General features: G+C 50.6%; 1 protein-coding gene across 5 annotated transcripts in view; it reads right to left on the bottom strand.

Moving 5' to 3' along the window:
• Positions 1-13,159, bottom strand: part of NEK6 (NIMA related kinase 6) — a 105,409-nt gene that overhangs the window by 60,006 nt on the left and 32,244 nt on the right. The window contains exon 1 of one of the 5 annotated variants that reach the window (XM_060200137.1): positions 6,943-7,075. The exons of 3 other annotated variants lie outside the window; for them this stretch is intronic. The gene's annotated coding sequence lies outside the window, so the exon portion shown is untranslated. Of the gene's footprint in view, positions 1-6,942; positions 7,076-13,159 lie in introns of those variants that run through there. One more of the 5 variants, XM_060200139.1, reaches the window with a different exon arrangement.

Genomic DNA, 13,159 nt, shown 5'->3' with positions numbered 1-13,159 from the left:
AGGCAAAAGACTAACAGCTTTGCTCAGCTCAAATGGGTCATAAGTTGTAGAATTAGGATTCTGACTTTCTGTCCAGAACTGCCATGCTATGCAGAACACCACTGGCTCTCAGTGAAAATATATCATTGTTCTTACCAGTGGCTGCCCACTGCACACACCTCCTCCACTTGAGAGCAGTAGAAAAGGTGTGTGTGGGGGTAATCCCAGAGCCTGCAGGCCACAAAGGGCCATCCCCCATTCCAACAGCGCCTCTACAGGCAGGACCCCCCCCCCCCCACATCCTTGCTTTCTGGGACTGAAGGAAGCTGATGAATTGCTCCCCAGGCACCTGCACCTTTCCTGTTAAATCCCTCTGGGCTACAGCAAGATCATAACAAACAATGGAACTTGCTGGGACAACCACCCCAGTGAGGAAAGCAGCAGAAGGACTCTGCAAATCTCTCTCCCCTCATCTCTCTCTTTGTGTCTCACACACACACACACACACACACACACACACACACACTCTGCCAGAAAGACTTACTACAAAGGGGAAGGAGGCAGAGATGGAGGGAGATGAAGTGAGAAGCAGAGGAGGGAAGGAAGAAGGGGGAGAGGAAGTTCAGGAGGAAGCCAATTAAGTTCTCTGAGCACTTGCAATGACTCAGGTCTTTCCCATTCACCAGGCTGTTGGTAGGCCCATTTTACAGACTGGAAACAGGCTCAGAGAAGGGGGAGGTTCAAGGTGCAGAAGTAAGTTTAAGACAGCTTCTGCTTCTTGGAGCTCCCCAGGAATTGTGGAGAATTTACATTTTTTTTCTAAACTCCCATAGAAACCCACCCCTCTTGCTCTCAGAAGTTTCTGGTAGAAACCACTTCTTAGGGGATGTGGATACAGAAGGTACAGAGCAGAGAGACTTGGAGGGATAAGATAAGGAGAGCAAGGATGAAAACCCCCCACCCCAGTCTCCCAGAAGTGCTCTTGGCTCTTGCCAAGCTGTGGAACAATGAGGCCCTGGATGCTAAGGTGAAATTAGAGGCCAAAAATCCATGGAATGCAAGAACATAGCTGCAGGCCTCACTGACTGCCAGCTCAATGAGGCTCTTTCTTCTGCAGGAAGCCTGGCTCTGCTACTCTAAGACCCTTTGGGTCTCATGTTGTGGTTTCCCTACTAGGCATGAATGTGTCAACCTGGCCCCCAGGAACCAGATATGGATCATTGTAAGTCTCATGGTTAAAGGAGGCCTGCCTTGGAGCCTGAATACCTACGCAGCTTGGTTTAAACTAACACATAGCATCTCCATTTTCTCATCTGGAAAATGGGCATTCAGATCATTCTCCTTAGAGACTTCTCTCTGAAATTTCCACAACCCCCAGCATCTCTAGAGGCTTAGAGAAGAGCAGGGATTAGTCTGAGGTCACACAGCTGGAAAGCAGCCGAACTGAGGTTGTAGAGCCCCAGATTATGCTCCACCTGCCACACTGCACAGCCTCTTGGGGCATGCTTCCATCAACCTCTGCAAAGCTCCAGACATACTTCTCTGTTCTGGTTTCCCACAAGATTCTGAATAATGTGGGTGTGACTCAGGTAGACAAGGGCTTGGGGTTCATCTGGGCACTCCCTGGAAGGGGCTGTTTCAGTGCAAGGCTGGGCTTTGAGCTTTCCTCAGGGGCCATTCTGCACATGACTATGGCCTCTCAATTTCTGGAAACTTCATCAGAAGGAAGTCGTGGTTTTCCTTTGGTCCTGCCAAAGGTCATATCTGATGGAGGCTGGCATTTCACATCACTGGGGCTCTCTCAGGGTAAGGCCACCCAAGGGAAGGCTCAGACCAAGGGCCCAGCAAGGGGCAGGTCTAGGGCCCTGAGGGGTGTGCACAGAGGTCCATTCATTACTGAGTGGGTGCAGGTATTATTTATACTTCACCTCACCCCCATGTCCTGAGGAAGACGCAATATGTGCCCTGACTCTTCTTAAGAATTTATTAATTTATGAGACAGAGGGCGAGAGAGCCCCATCACCACTCTGGTACATGAACTCAGGACCTCATGCTTGAGAGTCCAATGCTTGACCCAATACCTCCCAGGGCCATCCAATTGCCCTTTTTTGCGCATGTAGGGGACATGTCACAGAGCTTTGAGCCCACCTTTTTTTGGTTGTTGTTGTTCTTGTTGAATTTCACTGCTCCTGGCCTAATTTTTCATACAGAGACACAAAGAGAGGGAAAGATACCAATAATGAAGTTTTCTCCAGTGCAGTGGGGGCCAGGCTCAAACATGGGTTGTGTGCATGGCAAACCAGCTCACTAGCCACATGAGCTAACTTGCTGGGCCCCAGGCACGTTCTTGGTCTGTCTACTGAGGCAAGGAGGGGTGTCACTGCCCCTCCTTTGGGGATGGAGGCAGATGCCGCAGTAGCTCCCAGGCTGGCAGGTGCTGTGATGGCCTTAGAAGAACCACCCAGCCCAGTCTTGGTTGGCCCAAGTCTCTCAGCCCCCTTCCTAGTCTCTCCAGCTGAGTACAGAGCTCCAGGGGTTGTTTTCTCACAGCAGGCAAGTGTCCCAGAAAACCTGCCCCCCCTCCAAGAAACACAGGTGATTGCTTCTCTCCCCACTACCCCATGTGTGGCCGCACACCAGTGTAGGCAATGGGGTGGGCTCTTGCCATTTGTCCATGAGGCTCCTGGAGGTGAGAGCCCAGTGCAGCTGCCCACTAACTGGTCCTCAGCCAGCCTGGGAGGAGCAGACCCAGAGGGGGACTGCCGAGGCCCCCCTATAGATCTGGGGGGTGTGACGTCCAGTGGGGAGGCCAGCTCACTTACATGGCTCAGGGTGGAGTGGTCCTAAGGTCAGGCCTGCTTTAGCGTCAGATGACAGCCATGTCTTAAGGGATCAGACATGACCCTGGAGACTAGAAAGCTGTCATCACTCCCTTTTCCCATAGAAGGAAGTTGAGGCTCTGAAGCACAACTCACCAAAGTAAGCCCTCACAGCTATGGACCACTATCTGAACCTGTGTTTGAGGCCACAAGGCTGTGAACTCCAAGAAAGAAACTGGTAACTCTGCAGCCCAGTATGAGGGCACAAGAGTCCCCTACCAACAGAGAATGCATGTCCCCACTACCTCACATCCCTCCAGGGAGGGGCTACTATAATCCACATAGCAGAGAAGGAACAGAAAGTTCAAAGAGGCCAAGTGGGGAGTCGGGCAGTAGCGCAGTGGGTTAAGCGCAGGTGGTGCAAAGCACAAGGACCGGCATAAGGATCCTGGTTCGAGCCCTGGCTCCCCACCTGCAGGGGAGTTGCTTCACAGGTGGTGAAGCAGGTCTGCAGGTGTCTATCTTTCTCTCCCCTTTTCTGTCTTCCCCTCCTTTCTCCATTTTTCTCTGTCCTATCCAACAACGACAGCAACAACAACAATAACTATAACAATAAAAAACAACAAGGGCAACAAAAAAGGGAATAAATAGGGAGTTGGGCGGTAGCTCAGTGGGTTAAGCACACATGGCACAAAGCACAAAGATCCCAGTTTAAGCCCCCGGCTCCCCACCTGCAGGGGAGTCGCTTCACAAGCGGTGAAGCAGGTCTGCAGGTGTCTATCTTTCTCTCCCCCTCTGTCTTTCCCTCCTCTCTTCATTTCTCTCTGCCCCATCCAACAACAATAATAACTACAACAATAAAACAACAAGGGCAACAAAAAGGAATAAATAAATATTAAAAAATATTTTTAAAAAAGGGAAAAAATAAATAAATATTTTTTAAAAAGAGGCCAAGTTATGGCCTGGTCACACAACAGGCCAGAGGCAGAACTGACACACAAAAACTAGTCTACCTGATTCCCTTAGTGTCTAGTGCCTTGGAAGAATAAATGAATGAGTGAGGAATTCTGGCTCAGAGATGTGACTATGGCTGCTGTGTCCCTCTCCCACTCCAGCCCCCCTTTTCTCCTGGTCTTGAGTTTAGCAGACGTTACCCATTCATCACTTGACAGGAAACAGCCAGATCTTGGGCCAGAGACATGGGAGCCTCGGAGCAGTGAGGGACAAGCCACAGATGGCGTCTGGTTTCCTGACTGGTCCTGTTCCCTCCCCTCCCCACATGCTGCACAGATTCCATAGCCAAGCTCCATAACCAGCAGGAGTCTGGCTTCTCTAAGACAAAGACCACAAGCAGCCCCTGGAAGTGAGGGTGGGGGAGGCGGTGAGGGAGGGGCTCAGGGCAGGGGTCCCTAACCCCCTCTCAGAGTGGAACCTGGATGGGGGCAGGCATGCAGGGCTGGTGCATCGTCCGCCCAGCCAATGAGGCTTTTCCTCCCACTCAGCTCAGTGTCAGAACTCACACTTCATCTTTCTCTTCCAGGTCAGCCACCTCTAGTTTCTCTCCAACCTGGGGCCTCTCTCCAGACCCAACTTTCAACAGTCACTGGCATAGGTGACTCAGTTGCCCGAAATCAGAACTTTGGCCTACCCTTCCCAGGTTCCCATCTCAGCAATTCTCTACCAGGTTGGCCCCCTGGATACCCTGCCTCTTTTTAAAGTCCATGCTGGGCCTCCCTGTCCTGCTGAATCTTTCCACAAAAACCTGCCCATGTACCCAGACCCCTGCCCTGTGCTGGCCTTACTCTTCTAAGTGGGGACCTGCAATCACCTTCTGCCTGACTTCCTGGCCTCCCCACTCTACTCTGAGCTGACCTCCAGGACATTGAGGAAGATTTCCCTAGCTTTTCAATCCCAGTCTGCCACCCCACATCCGTCCCACATCTAACAGGACCCACAGGCTGAGCAGGTCACTATGACCTGCCCAGCTGACACCAGGCTGCCCTCCTGTCTGCCTCTAATCCTACTCCCCTTCCCAACTATACTTCACCCTGACCTTTCTTATATATAATTTATTTATTTTCCCTTTTTGTTGCCCTTGTTGTTTTTCATTGTTGTTGTAGTTATTGTTGTTGTTATTGATGTCATCCTTGTTAGATACGACAGAGAGAAATGGAGAGAGGAGGGGAAGACAGAGAAGGGGAGAGAAAGATAGATACCTGCAGACCTGCTTCACGGCCTATGAAGCGACTCCCCTGCAGGTGGGGAGCCGGGGGCTCAAACCGGGATCCTTAAGCCAGTCCTTGTGCTTTGCACCATGTGCGCTTAACCCATTGTGCTACCGCCCGACTCCCTCACCCTGACCTTTCAATGCCTTCCACACACCAGCCTCTCATGTCAAAGTCCCAGTCACACATTAAGAGCAGGTCTGGGGTCCTGTCAGGCTCAGCACTTCTTTTGGGATCTTGCCCAGGGTCTGGCATCCAGGGGCAGCTGGGGAATTAACTTCTGCTGACCGTTTAGTCAAAGAGGACTCCCACCCCCAGGTCTTCAAGTGCCAAGCAAGGAGTTTCCACCTTCACACTGAGAACCTCCCCCCACCCCAGCGACTCAGATTAGAAATCACCAGATCATTCAAAATAGATCACACCACACACACAAGTTTCTCAAGCTTGTGTACAACTGAGGCTGCTGATCACCTTTCACTCCCTTCTTTGCTGGTAATAAAACCTAATGCTAGGGAGAAGAAAATAGGAGATGGAGACAGTGCCTCTCAGCTAATGGAGCAAGAAGCCATTTGGCTCTGTCCCACTGGGCTATGTCTCAACCCTTTTCTGAGGAGGTCCCACTTTGGGCCAGGGGCTGAGAACAGCCCCTCAGTACAACCCTGCTGTGATGATACCAATGCTTCTTTTATTAGCTGAGGAAACTGAAACACAGAGAATGTCCATGGCTTGCCAACTCTAAGTGGCTGGGAAATGGCACATGCTGTCTTTGAACCCAGATATGACCCTTTCCATTTGAAAGGGGCAGTGTTTGGAGCCTAGCTAGGAACCAGAGGTGGGGGAGAATGGAGACCTCACTCTGCTAGGAGTCTCTGACCTCTCAGAAAGTCTTACCATTCCAAGAAGCCCTACCCTCTGGGGAAATAAACTTGGTCCTCAAGGGCTTAGCAGACTTTGCCACTCCCTGTGCAGAATGAATAACTTCTTGTTGGTAACCTACCTCCTGCTTCAGGGTCCAACCTAGGGCACCTCTTCCAGGCAGCTTTCATGGGCTTCTCTTGATAATGTCACACCCAGTTCCCACAGTTCTCACTGCTTTCATCCCCCTTGACTGGAGATGTCATCAAGGACAACCAAGTCACTCACCTCTGTGGTCCTAGCAGGTCACAGAATGAGGGCTAAGGGCTGGAAATGACTGTTGACCTAGCACATACATACCAGAGGCCAGGAGGGAGAAGCCTGAGGCCCTCTGAGCCAGCTCATCCCTGAGGCCACTGGCAAAGGACAGTTTTAGAGCAGAAATTCAGACCCTGGCTATGACCCTGCCCTGGAAGTCTGAAGGAGGAACCTCAGAGCCCCACCTCAAGGAGAGACTGGAGGACTTCATTGTTTACAAAAACTTGTCCTAGGTTCCAGGAGAGTAGCTACCACCGAACTGTGGCCTCCACATGGGGAAATTCTCAAACTCTTGGCTTCCCCTAATTCTTCTCCAGTCTCATGTTAAAGGATTGAAGGGATGGCTATTCCTTGCAGGAGAAACTTCTGGGAAGATCTCATTGCTCAGACATCAGGCAGGGGCTCGAGCAGCCAAAAATCCACCCTAAAGAGACAAGTATTACCTTTCCTGCTTCTCCCTCATCCTCAGGAGTCCTAACAAGGCTGGTAATCACTCAAAGTGAAACCTGTACGCCAGCCACAACCACCCCACCCAAGCCCCTACCTGGGTAGAGGCAGAAGTCCTGCCCAGTTTAGAGTGATGGGCCAGGGGGATGGAGGTCCAGTGGGCAGTGGGACAGAGGTGCAGCCAGGACAAGAGGTCAGTGAGTCCCAGAGGTCACACCTTTTGGTCACTGGCTGGGCAAATCTTTGAAGGCAAAGCCAGCAGGAAATAGGGCCAGGTCTCCCACAGCCAGAAGCAGTACCTTGCAGAGTGGCTCCTGAGAAGCTCCAGGAAAATGTTGGCTTGGCTCAGGATGGAGGGCAGATCTGTGCAGCCTCTCTGTGCCAGGGTGAGTGAAGGCAGAGGGGCTGGCCTTGTCTGAGTGTGGGACTTCCCCTGCAGTGGACTCCCGTCCCCAGCCGTTGCCAGAAGGAAACTCCCCACCATGCACTGCTCCAAAAATAGCTCCAGCTGCCACCTCTGTGGTGAACACATTTTGTCAGAGCCTCCAGGGAGCCCAGGGCTGAGTCTTAGAGAGAGCCTGTGGGCCTGGAATGTAAATGGAATTCACTCTGGGGTTGCCCTGTTCTGACCCCCCACTTCCATCTTCCCCTTCAGGACACAGGTGGCACTAGCCTGGCTTGGGACACCCAGCAGAGTAATGGTAGTGGACCTGGCCTCCCCACCCCCATGCCACACCCCACACTGTTCAGACTAAGGGATCCGCCCTCCAGGCTCCAGGAGTCTCCCACTCCCAACCCAGAGCCAAGTATGCAGACTGGAGGTGCTGGGGTGAAACCAGCAAGTTCAAGGAGGAAGGAGGGGTTCCTCCATTACCTGTGCTGCTCTGTCCCCTCCATCCCCACTACCCCCACTAGGACTCAGCAAATCCAGAAAAGCAAGCCAAACAAAAAAAATTTACTGTACTTTGACAAGTGTACCGCTTTCTACCCTGAGCCGGCCTCTCCCTCTCCCTCTCCCTAGCCCTCTCATTCCCTCTCTCTCTCTCTCTCTCTCTCTCTCTCTCTCTTTTCCTTTTTTATCAGAGCACTGCTCAGCTCTGGTTTATGGTGGTACAGAGAACTGAATCTGGGACTTTGGAGCTTCAAGCATGAGAGTTTCTTTGCATAACCATTATGCTATCTACCCCTGCCCCCTTTCTAGTCTCTCTATTATAATCTGAGCCCAATTGTTTTCCTGCCTGAGGGATAAAAGCCTTGGTTGGTGGTGGCCCTGGGTTCAAGCTCCAGCTGTGTTCCCTGGTCTTTTCAGGGATGTGGGAACAGGAATAGTGCTTGGTACCTCAGGCTGGTGGCGCATCTTGGGCCTTTCTGTGAATCACAAGTGTTCAGCCTTTAGCCAGGGATCACAGCTGACATCTGACCGATGGAACTACTGTTTGCTTACTGTCACATTCTTATTTGGGCATCATTCTCCTAAACAAGTCAGTGGATTCAGGAATCGGTACTCAACACTCCTACCTTGCCTTTCAGCTGCCTTCTCCATGCAGGGCCTATGCTGAAACAAGGCATCCCTAGACCCTGCAGACAAAAATTCCTCTGCTTTTTAAATTTTTTTTCCATTAACATTTTTCTCTGAAATATGGGTAAAATGAACTACTCTTTAAAAAATTTCTTTATTGGGGGACTAATGGTTTACGTTTGACAGTAAAATACAGTTGTTTCTACATGCATAACATTTCCATATAACAATACAACCCCTACTAGGTCCTCCTCTGCCATCATGTTCCAGGACCTGAACCTTCCCCCCACCACCTCAGAGTCTTTTACTTTGGTGCAATAAAAGCTCCTCTGCTTTTACAGGAACTACAGGAGGAAGGCTCAGAACATACAGTCTTCCTGGCATGGAAAGTGAGTCCCCAGGCAAAGGAAGGATGGTCAAGGACAGTCCCTTACAGCAGTGGCATCTTGGAGGTGGCTTCAATGGCTGAGTGGGACTGAGGCCAGAGGTACAGGGAGTTCTGGGGACAGTGAGGTGTGATCAAAGACACAGAGGCTGGCAGGGCTGCCTGCCTGTGGAAGAGAGCCCAGGAAGCAGCTAGGCCAGCCCCAGCCCTGTCTCTGGAAAGAGCTCTGTGGCCAGCACCTGGTCTCCCCTTCAGAGCAAGCTCCACCTCTAGCCCGGGCAAACCACCCGCTGTGTCCCATCTGCAGCTCAGCCACTGGGACTGACACAGGCATATGGCAGCGGAGGCCCTGGAGGACAGAGTGAGCCAGATCCTGGCACCAGGCTCGGCCACCTGCCAATGCACCTTCCCTGCCGGCTGTGCCAGGTGCTGTGACCCCCAGGTGGCTGCCCCTGGAACGGGGCCAGTTATCCACAGGCCTGTGGGTGGACTCCCCAACCAGACCTTTCTTAGGACCGTCGCTCCATGACACAGTGAGTGGTAACATCAGCCTACATTCAGAGAAGAGGCCCCAGACAGGGTGGTGAAGCCCCCAAGTTGGATAGTTCCTACCTAAGCACTGTTTTTATTTTTTCCTTTTGGCCTTCTGTCTGCTGGAAAGGAATTCCCCAATGCAGATCCCCTATGCAGAGACAAGCTTCTGAGGGGCCAGTGTGTCCAGAAAAAAAATATGGGTCTATGGCAGTAAGAACCTTCCAGAAGTCTAACCTGGCTCTGTTCAGCCTCTGCACCTTTGAAATGCTACATTCACTACTGGTCATTCCCTAGCTGTCCACACAGAAAAACAGGCAGAGTTGTGCTGAGGGATACACGGCCCCTCCTTCCCTGTGGTGTTGAACTCGTGGGTGGGGGTGGTGACCCTGAGTCACCACAAGCCTCCGGCACAAGCTCCAGATGCCAGAGAGAGGCTTGGTCCCCTCCATCCATTCCCATCCGCTCATCACTGCTCCTGGGACCACATCACCACAGCCTGCCCCTTCCTTCAAGCTCCCACTAGGATCCTAAGTCAGGCCTGAGATCACTTTACATTCAAAAAAGGTGTGTGTTCTGAGCTGAGACATGTGCAGTGTAGTGGCCAGGGACTCATAAGACCTGGGACTCTCATAGGACTGCATAGTTTGGGAAAGTCACAGCTTGTCTTTTTTGAGCCTCAGTTTTCTCACCAACAGCATGGGTGGGTCAGGCTTCACAATCTAGGAGGGGGCCTTCCTATGCTGATACATTTTCCTAAGGCTGGTGGAAATGCCATGGCTCATGCTGAAACTTAGTTCAGGGTCCTGTATCCAATCATGATCTCATTTGTGGAAGGGGAATCAGAGATTCTAGTCGCAGAATTAATTAGTAAGGGGACACTCACATTAGTCTGGGAGTTCCTCAGCCTTCTGTGGGCTGCCTCTCCATCCACAAGTCACAGATGCATGGAGTAGGGCAGGAGGGCTCAGAGGCCTCAGCTCCCAGACACACTGATGGAAAAGTGGGATACTTGAGCAGGGAGGGGAATGGATCATGCAAAGAGGCTCTCCTAAGTGATCTTTCTGAGGAGTTAGTAGCTTGTGTGCTCATAAAACACCCCTGCAAGGCAGATGGTGCCTCCATTGGACATATGAGGACAGGTTTGAAGAGGTTATGTGACTTGATAGGAGTCCAGCTGGAGCGCAGCAGAACCTGGATGGGAACGCAGGCCTATGTTCATCCTCAGTCACCTGACTCACTCTCTGCAGTATATGGGCTGGACTCTTCGCCTCTGAGAAGAAGGCAGTGGGGTGGTGGAGGGACCAGGTCAAAAACACATGACTGATACATAATCAGTCCAGCGGGTTTCAGGAAAGTGGTGGCACTTGACCTGAGACCAGAGGGCAGGTTGTGAGGAGGCAGAAAGTCATCCCACAGACAGGTTCTGGAGTCTGAGCACCCCAAGTTTAAATCCTGCACGACCTCTGTTCAGCTGCATGAGCTCAGGCCAGCCTCTGGTCACTTCTCTGCAGGTACTTCGTAATCAGGGAACCAGGTAGGACTCTCGGGGGTGGGGGTGGGGGAATTTATAAGAACTGAATGAGGAACGTAGCCCTGTAGCCTGAGACTAGCAGGACCCAGGAAGTATACAGGTATATACAGAGCTCAATAAGCATGGCTGCTGCTACTTTTATGATTACTGTTGCCATCATAAAAAAAACAATGTTCGGCAGGTTTGGTAGGAATCGGCCTGTAACCTACTAGTTAAGGTAATAAAGTACCTCCCTGCCCTCCATGTGGTCTTGGCCTCAGTCTCTTGCCTCTTCTGCATCCTGGAGTTGTAACATTCGGAGATGTTCCGTGGATATTTCCATAACAAAAGGAGGATTTTAGAAGGGAGGGGCAGGGGCTGAGAGAGAGGAGAGAAGGAAAGAACACCATTAGCACCATTTCACTGCTTGGGAAGCTTTCCCTCTGCAAGAAGAGAGCATGGCTTGAACATGAGTCCTTGTTGCATGGTAATATAACTAAGAAATATTTACCACTGCACATTTTCTAAGTGTGGAACTTTTATGTGTGCTATTTTTTGTAATTTGGATGAGCTGATGATTTCCCAAGTCTTTGAATCTTGTTACTTTTTAGCTAAATTGTCCCCTGAATTTCACTCTTCCCTCACATTTTTATAATCTGCAAGGATAAACCAGGTTGTACATTAAATTTTTTTTATATATTTATTTTCCCTATTGTTGCCCTTGCTGTTTTTTTTATTGTTGTTGTAGTTATTTTTTTTTTTTTAACTTTTTGCTTTTTCCTCCCTTTTGTTGTCCTCCTTGTTTTATTGTTGTGGTAGTTATTTTTGTTGTTGTTATTGATGTCATCGTTGTTGGATAGGACAGAGAGGAATCGAGAGGGGAGGGTAAGATAGAAATGGGGAGAGAAAGATAAACACCTGCAGACCTGCTTCACCACCTGTGACGCGACTCCCCTGCAGGTGGGGAGCCGGGAGCTCGAACCGGGATCCTTACGCTGGTCCTTGCGCTTTGCTCCGCGTGAGCTTAACCCACTGCACTACCGCCTGACTCCCTGTACATTTTTTTTTTTAAAACCAGAGCACTGCTCAACTCTGGCTTATGGTGGTGTCTGGGAATTGAACCTGGGACTTCAGACCTCAGGCATGAGAGTCTGTTTGCATAACCATTATACTATCTACCTTTGCCCAGTTATAATTCTTTATAAAGTAAATTTTTGGGGACTAGGTGGTGGCATACCTGGTTGAGTGTACATGTTACAATGTGCAAGGACATAGGTTCAAGCACCCAGTCCCCACCTGCAGGGGAAAATCGTCACAAATGGTGAAGCAGTGTTGCAACTGTCTCTGTCTCTGTCCCTCTCTGTCACCTTCTTCCCTCTCGATTTCTGGCTGTCTCTATCCAATAAATAAATAAAGATTAAAAAAAATTAAATAAAAAAAAAAAACCACTCAGTGTTCATTCAATAGCAATATCCTTGCAAGAAACATTCCTGGCAACCCACTCTGCAGGCAAAATTGTCTATAATAAGGCAAGTTCCTAATCTTCATGGGGACATCTCCCACCCACAACCCCCATTCTGGTCTTGAAGTCAACGCAAGAGGTGTGCCTGGCCTCTGAGGGACGCCGCTCTCAGGGCGAACTGGAAAAGTCACATTGGCTCCTGCTGTATTCTCCCACAAACTGGGAAATGATGGCAATGCATTTTACCAGGATGACGAACCTGAGCTGTCCCACCCTCCCCCTATTGTCTCAATAAAATAAATCTCGGCCCTTGGCTGGTGAGAGACCCTATATATTTACATGACGATCAGGTCTCATGATCGCAGGGCTCGTGGTTCCAGCAACTGCGTGTGGCAGGGATGACAGTGGTCCTTGGAGACTCACTATTTTCTAGCGACTTTTATAGTCCATTATATCCCGGCATTTACAGGGCTCTGCTCCAGGCCTGGCAGGAATATCACACACGATGGAGCTGGCAGACTTAATATTCCATCGTGGCATTGTAGATCTGACTTCTGCCTCATCCATCCTGCTCAAGTCTTTGTGTGACACTGACACAGAGACCCTTGGGAGCTCCAGGGGGTGATGGGAGGAGAGAGTTGAGGATATCTAGAAGCACAGGTGTCCCCACCCAAGCCAGCTACTTGGTTCTAGTCTGCTATCCCAAGCTGGGAACATCACAGACTTAGTGGTCTTCTAGGAACAAGGGACTTTGCAAGGAGAGAGTACACACAGTGTGTGTGGCAGGGGGAGAGTTACTCAGGCATATCAGTATCTGCTGCATTTCAGATGGATCACAGAGGAGCCAGGGCCTCTTGGGCAGGAAGGAAGAAGAGATTGAGAAGGGACTGGGCTCTCAGCCACCTATGTGGGTCTGCCAGCTCAGCCTGTTAGCAGGGCTCACATACCCATTACACAGATGAAATGGTTGAAGCTAGGGGTGGAGGGATGAAACTTGCTGAGGCTGCTAGTCTCCACTGCTCGTGGTTGGGGTGTCTGGCAGAAATTAGGAATTCACCGAGTGTCTCCATTCTGATGCCCCAGTGGTGGGCAAATGGAACCCTTCT

This window comes from Erinaceus europaeus, chromosome 10 (genome assembly GCF_950295315.1).
Source record: "Erinaceus europaeus chromosome 10, mEriEur2.1, whole genome shotgun sequence".
In the NCBI taxonomy this organism is placed as follows: Eukaryota; Metazoa; Chordata; class Mammalia; order Eulipotyphla; family Erinaceidae; genus Erinaceus; species Erinaceus europaeus.
This window is presented reverse-complemented; position numbering and strand designations above follow the sequence as displayed.